The sequence below is a fragment of the Plectrocnemia conspersa genome, unplaced genomic scaffold (assembly GCF_051122295.1).
Source record: "Plectrocnemia conspersa isolate PC_06_02 unplaced genomic scaffold, ASM5112229v1 ptg000012l, whole genome shotgun sequence".
Classification (NCBI taxonomy): Eukaryota; Metazoa; Arthropoda; class Insecta; order Trichoptera; family Polycentropodidae; genus Plectrocnemia; species Plectrocnemia conspersa.
Window position 1 is genome coordinate 3,323,187 of NW_028277176.1, and position 16,137 is coordinate 3,339,323.

The following is a 16,137-nucleotide window of genomic DNA, read 5'->3' on the forward strand; positions in this document are numbered from 1 at the left end:
TGCCACAATTTTTGATAAGCGTCCAAAAAATTCACTTTAAAAATTTGCAAAGGACCACGCTGAGAAATATTTACAAGGCATAAATTTCGCGGCACATACCAAACGGCTCGTAAACTTCCACTGTTGATATTAGTATTTTACGGCGCCTTTACAAACAATAACGTGGGTCCGGCTGTCGACGATGACTTTTATCGTATCAGATTTTGCAAATCAACTCTTGCAGCATCCAGGCCGAAAATTTATGACCTTTCGTTTGTAATTTTTGAGCGCAGGTACGACTCTTCTTTTCGGCGTGGCGATATTTATGACGCTTTTATTCCTCATGGCTCTCTGGCCGCAGAAATTTAAACAGCGAAATTCATTTTGATATATCCAAATGTGTCTTCATTCATTTTCATTATACAAGGCAGTAGGAATATTTTTTTTAAGGTTCTGCTCTTTGAATCTCAGCGGATGAAAAGTTGTTGGAAAAGGTTAAAGTTCAACGTAAATGTTTAGTTTTGAATTAAAAGATGTACTATTACTGGTAATTACATATTAGGATTTTAAGATTACATTGAATTATACGCTGATTTTATATAAAATGGGGCAATATGACACTATTGTAATTTTTTTTAAATTAAACTTTTTACTCTTTCAATCGTATTGTTGTGTATGAACGATGTGTATAAAAATACACGTAAACAAAGGAAATATATTTAATTATAATAATAATATTTAATAATAAAATTCAAATTAAATTTGCTCGATTGTTTTCCGAACGGTTTTAAATTCTGTTGTTTCGACCAATGAAAAAAGAGCATTCAAATATTAAACAAAATGGCCGTCAGTAACCTGACAACAGTTTTAAATAATTTTGCTACGCGACAGTAATTTTCATTAATTCGTAATGTGCGGTGTTCGATTTGCCTCAATATAAATATTCAGATTGCAAATTAACTAGGTGCGCTATAACTAAAAGTGAAATATAAACATAATGTGTGTGAGAATTAGAAGAATATATTAAATAAACTATATAAACAATCATAAAACAATCTTCGTGTTGAAATCTTCAAATTTTGAGTTCGTCAACGGGCTCCGGGTCAAAATGTGAGTTTCTTTTTTGATATATATAGACATTATCATTGCCTTTGATTTAATGCACATATTTGCTAGATTTGACTTAATATAATTACTCGAGGTACGTTTTAAACGCGAACATGTAATATTTACTTAGTACGTATGATGATTGAGGTTATGTCGATAATATAACGTATTTTTTTATCTATTGATATTTGGGGATACTATCTTTCACGACAATCGCGTAAAAATGATTGTGATGCAGTTGGTTATTTAGCTGTAGAATTTTGGTCCGTTTTTTGCATAGTCATCTTACTGCTCGCTCGTGGCTTTTAAAATATAATTTAAATAATATTTATTATTTAAACACAATATTGACAATAATATTACATAATTTAGTGAGGATGCCAATATTTTTATTTTTAAATTAATTTATTAATTAGTGATAATATTTAAGGTAGTGAGTGAGTTTTTGTATATACCAAGGTGCATGAACAAAATAAATTAAAACCATTATTGCAGCAAAAAAAATCATCTAGATCGTTTTGTTCCGAGCGACGACTTATAAATGTGTAGTTTCTTTGATGTTATCTAATAGACGACATTTTAAAATGATTATAAATATGTGATTATTGTATACCTGGAATAATCGATAGCCAAAATATCTAAGAGTGGGTTATTTTTAATTTTGATTTGGCAAAATATGTATCTACTTTATGGTTTTTTATCAATTTTTGTTCTGTGCAATCATTTCTCTTTCGGAACAGCCAAATTTAGGTTATTTAGTTACGTCAAACTTATGTATTATGCAGATATAAACTGCTGTTTTTTTTTAAATATTTTATCCTAAAAAGGTAATAGTAATTTAATTAGAATAACTGTGATATTTTATTTATTATGCACACTTATAATTAGTTTTTGTTTATATTGTCTCTAATTTCAAGTGCTTTCAGTTTATTGAATTGCACTCAACTGCGCGGCGTGCGCTTGACAGAGGACAGAAGAGTTGTCATATGTAAGGTAATTTGACATTTAATAAAAATTCCGCTTTTGGGTCGCTTGAGAATGAACTGTGTATTTGATTTTATCGATTCAAATTGTAGAACACCTTTTAAAATATGTAAAATACTTTTATAACTTAAGTAAAATATGTTTAATTTATAAAGGATGTTAAGTATAATATAAATAATGTGGTTTTCTATTAGCTTTTCTAAAAAAAACATTATTTTAAAAAAACGCACCGTGAAGTACCTAAAATACGCTAAATCACAATCAATGACTTATAATCGCTCCCATTGCAGCAACTATAGGTAATCGATTGTGTAGTAGTGTCAGTAAGGTGTAACAATTTTTTTTTAATATTAGTCATATTCTTGAGCTGATGTGTTACTGATGCTATTTATTATTAATTCTTATTTAATTTGCAAACATTCTTTAAAAATTTTAATAATATTAAAATGTTACATTTTATTATTATTTTTTATTTTGGTATATTTTTGTTTTATTAATATTTAATTAAGTTGAACACCAATTTTAAAACGTAATACAATGTTTAGTTTTAATATTATCTTGCTAAATTTTAAACCTAATCTTAAATGGTATACAATATTTAGTTTTATCATTAAATATCTAAGTTTCACACCTAACTTTTATAATAAAAAATGTTTTCTTCTAGAAATATTTAGCTAAGTTATAAATATATTTTTAAATGAATTGTGAATGCTAAGTTTTGTTCTATTGATTTAATAAGTTTGACTATCATTGAAAATCCTAAATATTCGTCTATGTAGTGCGCAAATTTACGCAGTAACGCGGTAACAGTAAAACATGCACTTTGATCAACAGCCATTTATATTGTAAATCGCACAGCTTTACAATGGTTTTCTTATTTCAACTATTATATTTAAAAATATATATAATAAATGAGAACGAAGCAAAAATATAATTTAAAACCCGAAAAGTTAAGTGTCCGGTATTCGTACACTCAGTAGCTTCGGTACCCCACGACAGTGAGGTACCGACAGTTAGTATAATATTGTTGACATAAACAGAAATTAGTTTCTAATAAATTTTAAAAGCAGTTTTTGCTGTTTTTAATAAACAAAGCACTTAACCAACATTGCGTTTAGCAACATTAAGAATTGGCATCACCATAACAAACACACCTTACAGAAACTTCTTCTTGACGCTACATCTTATGATGAGTCTCCTCCACAATAGCTTTCTACTTGGTTTTGTTCTTAGCTAGCCACCTTCAATCGCCAGCTCATCGTCTTTTGGTCCAGTCTTCTGAAACATTGTCTGTCTACTTTTATTTTGTCTGTTCCTTGATCTCATCCATTACCAGATCCAATTTGTTATTATTTTTTTGTGTAGGTTTTGAATGTTAATTTACTATACATATTATCTGATATCAGGATCTAAAGGCTAAATCGTAGGTTGGACGTAAATACGTGCTTTTTACTTTTTGAATACCCATCGTACTTTAATATAATATGTAACAATTACCAATAAATAAGTATTGTACATAGTACATAGTCATATTAAGTTTGATTAATCCACTCGAGTTGATCTCTAAATCGGTTAAAAGTGGCGTACGAGCGAACCTTTTAACACAAGAGGGCAAATAAAAAGGTTTCCGGACTGGTAATTACGTCAGGTAAGCAGATTGGCAGGATAATTGTATATACGTGCGTGCTTCTGGTGTTCGCAAACACTCGAGCACCGATAACCAATTTGGGCTTGAGTGGCCAATCTGCCCATCGTCGACAATTAACCAGATCAATCGGCTACCGACTCGTAAGGCTTCCGTGTAAATCACTGTTTGCTTGTTTGTCCATCGACTCTGGATAAACAAAGTAAATTTACCCAAATAAATGTTAAAGCGGGGTTACAGAAAATTAAGTTGTATAGTGTAATTAAGCATTTCCCTACTAAAAAAAGTCAAATAATGTTTTTGTTCTTTTTAAAACAAATGGAACTTTAAAATATTTTACAGTTACTGTGTGTATAAACTATATAAACAAAAACACTGATCAATTTGGTAAATAGAAAGAGATGTCACACACCTGTGATTTTTGTGCCAAACGTGTACGTTAGATTAACGGTCGCGCCTCTGTTGGTTCGTTAATTAAAGGTGTCAGGTTACACTCGTTACAAGTTTTGTTTGGTCAAACTTGACCTCACGAATCAGGAACTCACTACATCATTACTGCATTACTATTTTGAAATTTGGAAGTAAAAAATGCGTCCAAGACTTTCGCAGTGTCGCGTGTCCGAGTGTGTTATCCAAACAGTTCTTGTTTGATGTCAAAACGAAGTCCATTCGAGAGCTTTCGTAAAACATGCATATTGAATTATGTTTTCACAGTTATGTGCAACGCTCAAGAGAATGTATATACAGTTTTGATGGAAGGTATTTAAAGATGATTAACATTTATGAGCACAACAGTATTGATTTAAGTTCACAATATGCTATGATTAACGACAAATTGCATAATAAAATTCTAATTATAAAACATGCTTTTTAGCGAAATCTTATTAAATATATTTTTATCAGTAGATATATATTTTTATTTATTTTCATCGGTAAAAATATATACTGATATGATTTTCTTTAAATGCTAGTAAAAATATTTTTTCACTGGTAATACACATTTACTGTGACATATTCAGTTGTTATCTAAACAAGATGAACTTAAATAAATTGTTGCACAATAATTATAAATTAACGCAAAACCGATTAAAACATATTTTGTATCTCTCTGTATTCAGTAGTTACGCTGTAATCGAACGTGTAATAATTAATGCATAATGAACAGCTTAAATTTGCATACAAATGCAATAATAATATAACGCATTCGCATGTCTGCTTTAAGTCACTAACATCTCACTCACAAATAAGTGACGTATACAACATATATATTGCAAAAAATCGGTTGTTGTTGCACGTCTCTCAGTTAATGGATGCAATAAATTTTAACTGAGATTTTTTTGGTTAAAAAAAAGAAGCCACTCTTCATTTTCACACCTTTAATCACCGATACGTGCCTCGTACGATGTGCGTATCTTTGATGAGATGAACAAGATAAATTAGTTATCTGTTGTTTTTATCTTGGAACAAATTGAGTGCAAGCTTACGGCGCATTCCTTAAAAAGCACGCGAACTCTTGTGAAACGTGTTTATTAAAAATTTTTGCATAATTAAAATGTATAAATTATTAAACATAATAGACTACAAAATAATATTTTAAATATGTTATTAAACATTTTGTAGTAAAATTTTAGATACATTGCTATAATAAATAGTGTAAAAGGTAACGGTTATTTGCCCGTAAGTATTTATAGCATTGTAAGAGAATCATAAAATGTAGAAATATTAAATTAAAATAACAGCTTACAATCAAACTGTTTTAAATAAATTTTAATTAGATAAATTAAATTAAGAACAACCTTTGATTATAAACATTAAATTATAACATCCCACTCACAACATTTTTTATACAATATATAGACTTTAATGAGATCTATATGTGAGCCATGAATATTTAAATTTTAAACATTATTTTAATTTTATGCAAACAATAAAAAATCGATACACTTTTAACGCTTTGGTCAGATGTTGGCAATGGAATTAGCTATGAATATATCTATATATTGTATTAAGGCAGTATTATTGATCTTTAAAACCAAGATTTTATATTTATAAATATAAAAATTATTACTATATTAAGTATTTAAATCATAATGTATGCTATTATTAGCTACTTATTTTGTAAAATTATATTTACAAATATTTTATTATTCACGTTGAAAAGGTTGGCCTTGGCTCGGTAAAAGTCTATAGCAACTACTGCTTTGCTGGAGGCTCTTTGTGGTCTTTTTTAAGTTCTGAAAAAAAATATTAAGGGTTTAGTATAGTTTAAATAAACATTAATAGTGCTCTTACCCCCATATTATATTAATTTAAAGAAACTCCACACTCGATATTCTATACCTACAATTAAAAATCACATTATTACTAATACGATAAATTATTACAAAAATATCTCGCGTGAACATAATAATAAATTAATTGCAAAAATTGGTAACTATGACAAAGTCACACTAAATTTCAAGTATAAACATAAAATGCCTAAGCACATAATGCTTTGATAGCAAATCTGTAACCACGACTTCAATAGCCCCAGTTCGTAAGTGTTATTTTTAATTATGTATCTTACATTTTATTTATTTTATTTTCTTTTTCTTATTGTATAAAGGTTTTAGTATTTTCTCCTTAAATTTTACTTATTAAATATTGCATATTGTTGCCTCTATTTTTATTTATACTATTGTAATTTCGCTTGTAAACATGATAATGGCTAAAAGCCAGAAACATGTAATTTATAACTTGTATAAAACTAAATTATTTTTGAAATAAACATTTAAAAAAAAAAAAAAAAAAAAAAAAAATAGTGCTCTTATGTTGTAAATTTCGACTCTTCTACATATGTAGGTTTATCACTAATTTGTTTGGTTTTATTACAATTTCATTTAACTTTTTGCGTGAAAGTTTAAGTTCAGATTGTTTTTTGTGCATTAATATTTTTTTTAATTTAATTTTATTTTTTAAATTGTTTTTAAAGACTTCTTACTTCTTGTTGGTTACGCACGATTAGCAGATAAACAAATATATATATTTTATAGAAGAATATCTGTAAAATTATCTTTAATATTTATTCATTAGCATACATCTGCATGGCCTATTAGCTTTATTTAAATTAAATAAAACAACAATTATTAAATAATTAACTGGACCACAATGCATCCTCAAATTAAGAGTACTTCAATGAGAACAAATAAATACTATTCAATAAATATTTTTTTTGCCATATTTAAAAAAAAAACTTTCTAATTATAAACTTAATTTTTTTAGTAATTTTTCTATATAAAAAATCCTTTTAAGCAAGTTAATTTTTTTTAAAGCAAGTTAGTAAAATATCGTATAAATCTTTGTTTTAATTCGTTTTAATTTATATTTATTTCCAATAAGCGCTAAGGGTTGCTCCTTGATAAGAAGCTATTGTATATATCAGATTGTATTGTATATATTGTATTATTTCAAAATCAAATTCCATTACAGATTTTCTGAAACAATGATCCTGATTTTACAAAAAATGTTTAAATAGCGTATGAAATGGAACACCCCTTTTGCTTGCAACACATCACATGGTGGCGTACAATGATCATAAACGCATTAATGCGGTATTCCGCGTGTCTCATCAACAGTTGCACACGATGGCTTTGAGCCATCAATTACTGCTTTTGACTCGCAAATTGGCCGAGTGTTTTGCGGACATAACTCATCCATTGACGACTTCTGCTCGAAGGCGAGTTCTCGGTTGACAGCTCGTCCTCATTACCATAAACAATTCATAATAACGAGAGAGCGCAAATTAAGCTCTTTCCCATGATGCCGATTTTCGGCAGATGAGAAATATCTACGAACAGACTCTCAAGGTCTCGTAGATGATGTTAATTAAGATTTTTTTATGTTTATATAATATATTGTTTATTAAACAACATAAATAAGCCATAATGCACGATTATGGAACGTCGATTTTATAATGATGGCGCCATACTATTTTTGTATTGATTTTTATTTTGTTGTCCTTTGACCAACTGTATCAATCATTTTGGAAATGAAAATCATTAGTGTGTTTTAAGCATTGCTTATGTATTTATTTATAAATGTCAACTTATGTAAACATAATAAATTAATTTTACTTTAACTTACCTAATCATATGTCAGAAATGATAATTTATTTGAAAGCGCTTTGTTAATTGACCCCCAAAAGAAATTGTGAGATCATTCAAAGTTAGTTTTGAAAACGCAAAGCAAGATTCTATAGACAGTGACGCAAATGTTATTTTGACCTAGCGTAAAATCTTTATGCCATGAAACAGTGTAATATTAAAATTTATGTATTTTTTAAAGAATTTCTTGATAAAAATACCAAATCGATAATTATTAATTCTAAAAATATTTTCATTGTGATTTTTCTTGTAAAAAATAAATATATACATTTATGTTTTTTACAACCACTACATTATAATCATTAATAAAGAAGGGTGGGTTTGAGCCAGATGTTTTAAAATATGCATGCTTTTTGGAAGCTTTTAATCAAGATCAATAGACAAAAAATTTTTTAAAATCTCCTCAACAACTTTAATCGGCCTTATCTTTGTTTTCGTATTCTAAGACCTAGATTATTATTCAAATTAAAATATATTTTGCGCAGGAATTAGCAGATTTTAAAAATGTAGAGGGCTTTTTACAGAATTACGCTATAAAATTTGCCTGAGTTTTGAAAAAATTGTTTTCTTTTATCTTTATCTTGTTCAAAATATAAAACATGTTAAATAGCAACAGCTGTTATTAAAAATATTTTCTACAATATGGATGTAAATACCATTACCCAAAATTTCTTGGTAGCTCAGCGCTCTGTATTCGCGTTCATAATAACATTTAAAGTTTGTTTTCCTCGACGACCTTTAACTTTTCTGTTCATTAAGAATATAAAGATATCTATAATAATATACCAAAATAATATAATAAAATACTATATATTACATATTTTTTTAATATCAAAATTTGCCTAATGTTCTTAAGAAAACTTAAAATCAAAAGTGAGAATTCTTATTTTTAGAGAAATAAAAAACATCAAAAATACAGAATGCCTCATATAAATATATACATTAAGTAAAAGCTGCAGCTTTTTTTAACAAAGCTCTTGTTAGTCCTTTGCTAAGCTATCGTTATTTAAAATCAAAAACGAAGTGGTAATTTTGCGGTCAACTTGTCATTAAAGCTCATTCTAACTTATGTATCTGGCGAAAAGCATGTCAGGGTTCTGATCTTAAATATAATTCAGATAAAACTTAAAGACGTATGTAACAACATAACATTAGATTAGAAATGATATTTAGTGATATATGAAATCTAGGTACATGTTTGGTGAAGATTCAGCACGAATTAAAGTAGGGTCTAACATTTTTAAGAGCAATTGCGTTGAAACTTTTTACTTAAATACCGGTAATTAATTTACATTTGAATACACATTTTTATTTGCTTATTACGCAGTAATTTAGGAACATGAGGCAAAAGCTATTGGCTCGTAAGTTTTTTTAACTTAAACTATTTATTGCGGACGCAACGATTATTGGTGATTCTAGCAATATTTTAATTTACTAACTTACGAAATTGCTACACTTCTTTAATTTGTATAGACTTTCATACGATAAACAGCATAGCTAGATACACTTTATTTATATTTATATAGGTAAAATGCTATCTTTAAAAGCTGTGTCTATATCTCTTATAAACACAGTAATTAAAAATAAACCTAATATTTTGATAATGTTTTGACTACACAAAATATATCAATTATTTTTTAACTGTTACAATTTTGCTACATTTGTCACGTTTTATTGCATACAAATCGTACAAGAATGCCGTGTTAGACTTTCACTAATTTACGCACTTTAACACTAAAGTGCATTCCTTTAATGCTATACAAATCGATAAAAATCGATGTTATTGTACAGCCTTTGATTCATTTCAACCTGAACACCCACAAGTTTCGATTTTTATATGGATAAAATTATCACTTACAAACGTTCGCGTGCGAACGAAGAAATCCATTTACACAAATCCAGCAATATATCAATTTTACGATAGTCATATAAACGTTTAATAGGTTTTACAAATGGCAATTGTTGTTTGGGTTATATGAATGTTAATAATAATATAATATTATTATTGTTATATTATATTTTATAGAATATTTTCAATAAATTATTTATGATATTTCTCAAATATATTTTGACTTAATATTTTTACAAAAAAAACATGGTAAAGGAACGTTAATTGTGATATAGTGAGTGAGAAATCAACGGTGACGCGTGCCGCTGGCTAACGGAGCGGGTTTCTTTTTACGCGCGTTCAAGTCGCCGGCCTTTAAAGAATATTTCGCGACAAATTGCCGTTTCGACGAAAAGCTTCATAATTGCACAATTTTCAATAAGTGCACCGGTTTTTGCGATGGGTGCTTAAAGTTTAACGTATCTGTCGATTTTGTATAGTAAATTGTTTGATATATGATGCAAACTTAAAAGTAAATAAATAAAAAAATGACGGTAATATCTGTTACAAATAATAAGGTAATTTTGCAACAGATACTCTAATCTATCCATTTTAGCATTTATTGATATTTAAAGAATATTGATTAAATAACAGAAATAAACACTAGGTCTTACAAAATATGAAATGCTAACAATGTTTAATTGTTAAATAAATTTTACTTATAAAATAAATACGTAAAATTAATCTGTTATTATTTATGAAAATGTGTTTAATTTGGATCTGTTGATTTAGGAATATTAATAAAAAAACAATTAAATTATTTACATTTCTTTTTCATTATTTTCTATTACATTTTAAAGATAATAATAAAAAAAATCATACATGCTATAAAAAATAAATTTATTCATAAAAGAAAGTTAGCAATAAATCTATACGATAGTCAAAATATATAAGAATATGACTACAAAAATATTATAAATATAAAATATTTTCCTACAGCATCATTTATTATATTATAAAAGATCATCAAAATAATTTCGCATAGCAAATTACGACACGTCCATTCGCGAAAAAATTTTCCACGAGAGATCGAAACGATTTTATTAAATGGTCAATTTTGCACAGTACCGGTTTATAACTTTAATCGCCCTTAAAATGCATAATGCAATATTTTAATCTAGTATTATATTAATTACGCAATTAATATAATTATAGATTTATTTTTAAATGATTCTAATAAGCCATCATTATAAAATAGAATATATGAAACATTGCAATATTAGCATAGGCGTCTCTTTGAAGGCGTTATTAATGTGGGAGTCATTGTGATTTTTTGACAACAGTAATTAATCAGTATTATGGAATAAAAAAATAGGTTTGCATCTGTTTAATGTGTTTTTAATGTATTAAAAGTGTTTTGGAATAGTTTTTGAATAATTAAACCGTTTTGAAGCCAACGCCGCGTTATTAAATTTTGCGGTCTAACCATGGAATATATTGGTTATTCGCTCGAAAACTATTTTAATATCCATCGAGAAGCAAAAGATTATAGAGTTGAAGCCATAATGGTATTTTGTGCTAAATATGTATACATGTTTTATTTAAAAACAAGTTGATACTAAATATTTTACATATATAATAATTATTAATATATATTTAATTGTCAAAATAAATAAAAAGGCTAAAACTAGTTTCTGAATACCACTGAAAAATATTTTGCGAAAAAAGTATTATTTTAATTAAATGCACATTGTACATAATTAAAAGAATTAAAATATATCTGATTTTTTTTAAATGTTTACATTTACATTTTATATTTTTTTCCAAGATTGAATTTATTTAATATGTACGTTTATTTATTTTTTCACTTGCATCTATTTCTTAAAAATAATTTCCATTTCTTTGTATATAATAATTTTTACATATTTACATAAATAATTTTGACGTATTATTAAAGTTTATTATGTGATAAACAGAACTCTACCACACATTAGGCTTTAGACAGTTTAATTTTTTTGTAACTAAAATTAAACCATAAACCAAAATCTTAATTTGTACGAATTTTTAAGCTTTACAATTTTGCCTTAGTCATAAAATTCATTAAAAACACAAAATTAGACGATGCAGTAAAATATAAAATACAAAATTAATCACTGTATTATTAAGGAATAGCTTATTTTAATATATCATTCAGTAAAAAGCAATGTTACAGGTTATTTTTTCTTAAGCTTTTGCGGTTTATCGAAAGTGAAAAAAAATATTTTACATATAATTACTATATTTTTTAGATACAATGCAACTTAAAGTAAATATAATCTAAACAGTGGAAAGCTAAGACAATTTGATTTTTAAATTTTAATAATTATCATTAACTAAAAGATCTTTTTTCTTATATAATATTACAAAATAATATAGACATATACATTGCCTTAAGAATTAATATTCTAGACCATAGTTTTATTATGAGCACCTGTTGTTTAGTATTTAAGCATCGCATGTATTAAATATTAAACTAACATCAATATTACAGAGCTACTATGCAAAAAGTATTCATAGCATTTTAATACAAACGTGCTTAACAACTATGTTTTATTTGCAACCAAAAAACTTAAACGGTGTCCTAAAATTAACGTAAAACTTAAATTTGCCGAGAGTTTAGGGTTAGTAAAAATAAATAATAATCATAAATAATTCTATTCTATGTTCTTTATAATTCAATAAAAAAATAACAATCTAAAGACTAAAAATGTATTTCTTATTTAATTAAAATCTTGCATTAATTTTGGTACACTCATTATTTTTAATATTAGTTTTGACATGAACTATAAAACAACTAGGCTTAGATTTGACTGAAAATTAAATTGGCAATTTCGGTCCGTTTCTACTTATCAAGTGATTCATCTAATGCTATGTTGTTTGAAACCCACGCAGCTTCCCCGAGTGATTTTGCGAAATTTTAAATGAATCAAAAATCACCTAATCCATTCTTTGTTGACTTTGGCGTATCAATATTTTATTTTTGATTTATTGAATTCAAGAAAAAAGGGCATTGTTCATAAAGCAATCATTTTTTCGTACAACAAACGATAATTGTCAGTCTTGCTATAATTTATATTCGCAAATAACGCCTATAAGCATTCGGCTATAAAATTTCGAATTAAAAGCCCACGCTTCGATTTTACGCGCTTGGGCGGGAAGGGGTTAATTTAAACGTTGAATAAAAATCATCCGCTTTAAATATATGTGAATATGCAAATAGCACTAATAATTTATGTATATTATCGTGCGAGAGAAGCGCAGATATGATTCTAAGATATTTGATATCCACCATAAGATATGTCATAAAAGGATGAATAAGAATCGGAACAACTTATGAAAACCTCATGTATGGGTGTATTTTATATTAATATATGTTTTATCAGAATTCACATATATTTTTTACGACCTTTTTGCATTTAATTTATATATTAAAATTCAGAATATTAAAGTGTTCCCGCAATTGAAATAATTTACGAGCCCGAAATCGAACTGTGCGGTTAAGGGGTTGGATTCAATGTGATTTTTAATTATAGTATATTTTACGTAGAATTATTGCTCAGTTAAATAGTTGATGGAGAAAGTCGCTTTAGAGGTGACAAACCTTTTTAAAGATTTCCTTTTATTATTTAATATATGGAGTCGTAAACTCAGTCTATGGAATATATATTTTATGGTTTATTACTAAACTTTTGCATTAAATCTGCAAGCTTATTAGTTTTTAGGGTAAAATTGTGTGATTTGATGGTGGTGTATAAAATGATATATTTTAAGAATAGATTAGTATCTTTATCTTTGTACGGAAAAGCTGAAGTTAGAAAATAATTACGACAATTTTTTTTACTGAATACCATTACTGAAAAATAAAATGTCAAGTAGCGTTTTTAAAATTTTAAGTCAATATATAATAAACATAAAACTTAATCAAACTATTAAATTATTTTATTAGTCCTATAGAATTAGAAGCAGAGAAAAATTTAATTTTGCTTTGAAAATAACACAACGACAATAATATTAAACACAACAGCAATTTATAACTGTCATTTTTAAACGTGTACTATATTATTCATACAGTCGGACACACGGACCTCTCACAATCGACGATAATCGATTTCGGTCATTAATTCATCTGAACTGACACGCTGATTATTATCTAACGTTTCACGAATAAATACAAAATTCCTACTAATAACGATATTAATTTATTATTTATTTTTACTAACAAGTTTCCGACCCCTGCTCAACAGAGCACACGCCATTTCACCCGTTCCACATCGGACGCAATCAAATACTTTACAGGCACATGTTCCTGCAGTATTAATTTACGGCTCACGGGGTGCCTGAAACGGCTCCCAGTTGTCACGTGACAGTCCTTACATGGGAAATCACAAGGACACTAAAACAGCGGGGTCACTTTCGTTATGTTAAGCTTTAAGTATCAAGGTCGTCACGGACGACGGATTGTTAATCGGACATAACTGCATAGAGCGTCAGCGATCGGCAACATTTTGTTATTTCAAACGTTGGGAATCGCTGAATTTATTATGGGGATATTTCATAAGTCGGTCCAGTGTCGTTAAATCGATGCTTGCGAATTGAGATTTATTGCTGAATTTATGGAGCTCGTTTGGTAATTAATAGGCTCTTATTGGTGATTTAATTCCCATTTAGATCGTTTTCGATGGTTACTGGAGAGGAACTATATTTTATGTAAACCCCTATATATAAATTTGGGCGATACCATTACGCGTTTATCAAAGCTCGAATAACAAAATTTATAAAATAGTTTTTCGTTACATAAATTAATTTTCTAATCGTATAAATTCATGTAATACATTGATATTTCGATAGATTGTTTGTGCCGTGATTTTTCGAGATTAATTTAAAATATTCTCATAGCTCAAAGTGACAGCCTGACTGGATCAAATCTGATAATCGAAATTAAAAAGCTGCTTCTCGTTGTATATTTTTTTCTAATATTTCCGGTAATATGCAATAGTAATATGGTAGAGAAGCTGGCGCAGGGATGATGTCCGTGGAGCGGCAGCTCTCCGCTACGATGGTGCTTGGTATGGAGGAGTTCTTCTCGGGATGTGAGCGCCCATAACAGTATGTTGTCCGCGGGCGGCGGGCGTCTGCTGGTTTCTTCGAGTAGCTGCTGGTGACTGCCGTTTCCTCATCGGAGTCCAAGCTTAAATATCCAAGGCTACAAATCTTGTTCATCAGTTGCAATTATACAGCGATCATCCAGCTAATCGCTACAGTCACTTCTTAGAACGACGAAATTGGTATACGCTTTGAGAAAGCGATGCTTCGCTTGATGGGCATTGTCCAAGGTCGTATTGCATTGCAACGTGAATTTTGTAGATTGGGTGATTTATAATATCCGTGTCCGTTTCGCAACTCGTGTTATTTATGTGGTCGTAAGCTTTTGTGTGGTCAAAGTCTTGTTTCTTTGTTGATGGATGATCATTTTGTGTATAGTAAATTAACGCAAGTTTTGAGACAACGACTTTTTCAAACGTGCTCATCTGTGTGTGATTTTTTTAACAATAGCCATTTTAAATCTGCAAAATATAATAGTTCAAGTTACAAAATTAAGCATTTGCCATATTTGTAAAACACATAGAATTTCAAAATAGCCTTTTTAAAACCATCGATTAATATGAAAGCTCTCAAACTTTTTATCTCTCTTAGGTAAAAAAAAATTACCTTACATCGAATAAATTTATTCCAATGATCCTATAAATAGCAGTCAGTGGTATGTTCTGTGAAATATGTATAATTTAGTTTATATTTATAGTGTTGTGGTTTTTATAATAGCCATTAAAAATCTGCGACAGTCGTGCGGCTTACAAAATTAAACAGCAGAACACCTATAATTGCACAATAGCCACGCTTACATTTGAAAACCATGAATTGCTACATAAAGTCAATAAACCAATCTCTGCATAAGCTTATAATTTTCATAATAAAACACTTATGGTCTCGCATCAAATAAAATAATGTAAAATATTCTTTGCAAGAGCTTTTAAACTATAAACTTTTATCGGGTGTTAGAATTAGAGATGGTGTTCAACTCTAATGCGATTAAATTTTAATTTAAATAAGCTTCATAGATCAACTATATTAAAAAATGTAACAGTTAGTCTTATAAGTTATATTAAATTTAATATATTATTATTTTTCATATTTATATTGTATATATTGTATTGTTTTTTTAACATCGTGATGCATTGAGGTTACCAATTAAGTTGCAATTGTCTTAATTTAATTTAAATAAATAAATAAAAAAATAATAATTACTCAAAGATCACATACCACTCACTCTATGGAATATTATCTTAATTTTTGCGATTTAACTCTACCTCCCGATGCGAAGATCAGTTTACTTTGTACATTGTTGCCTATATTAT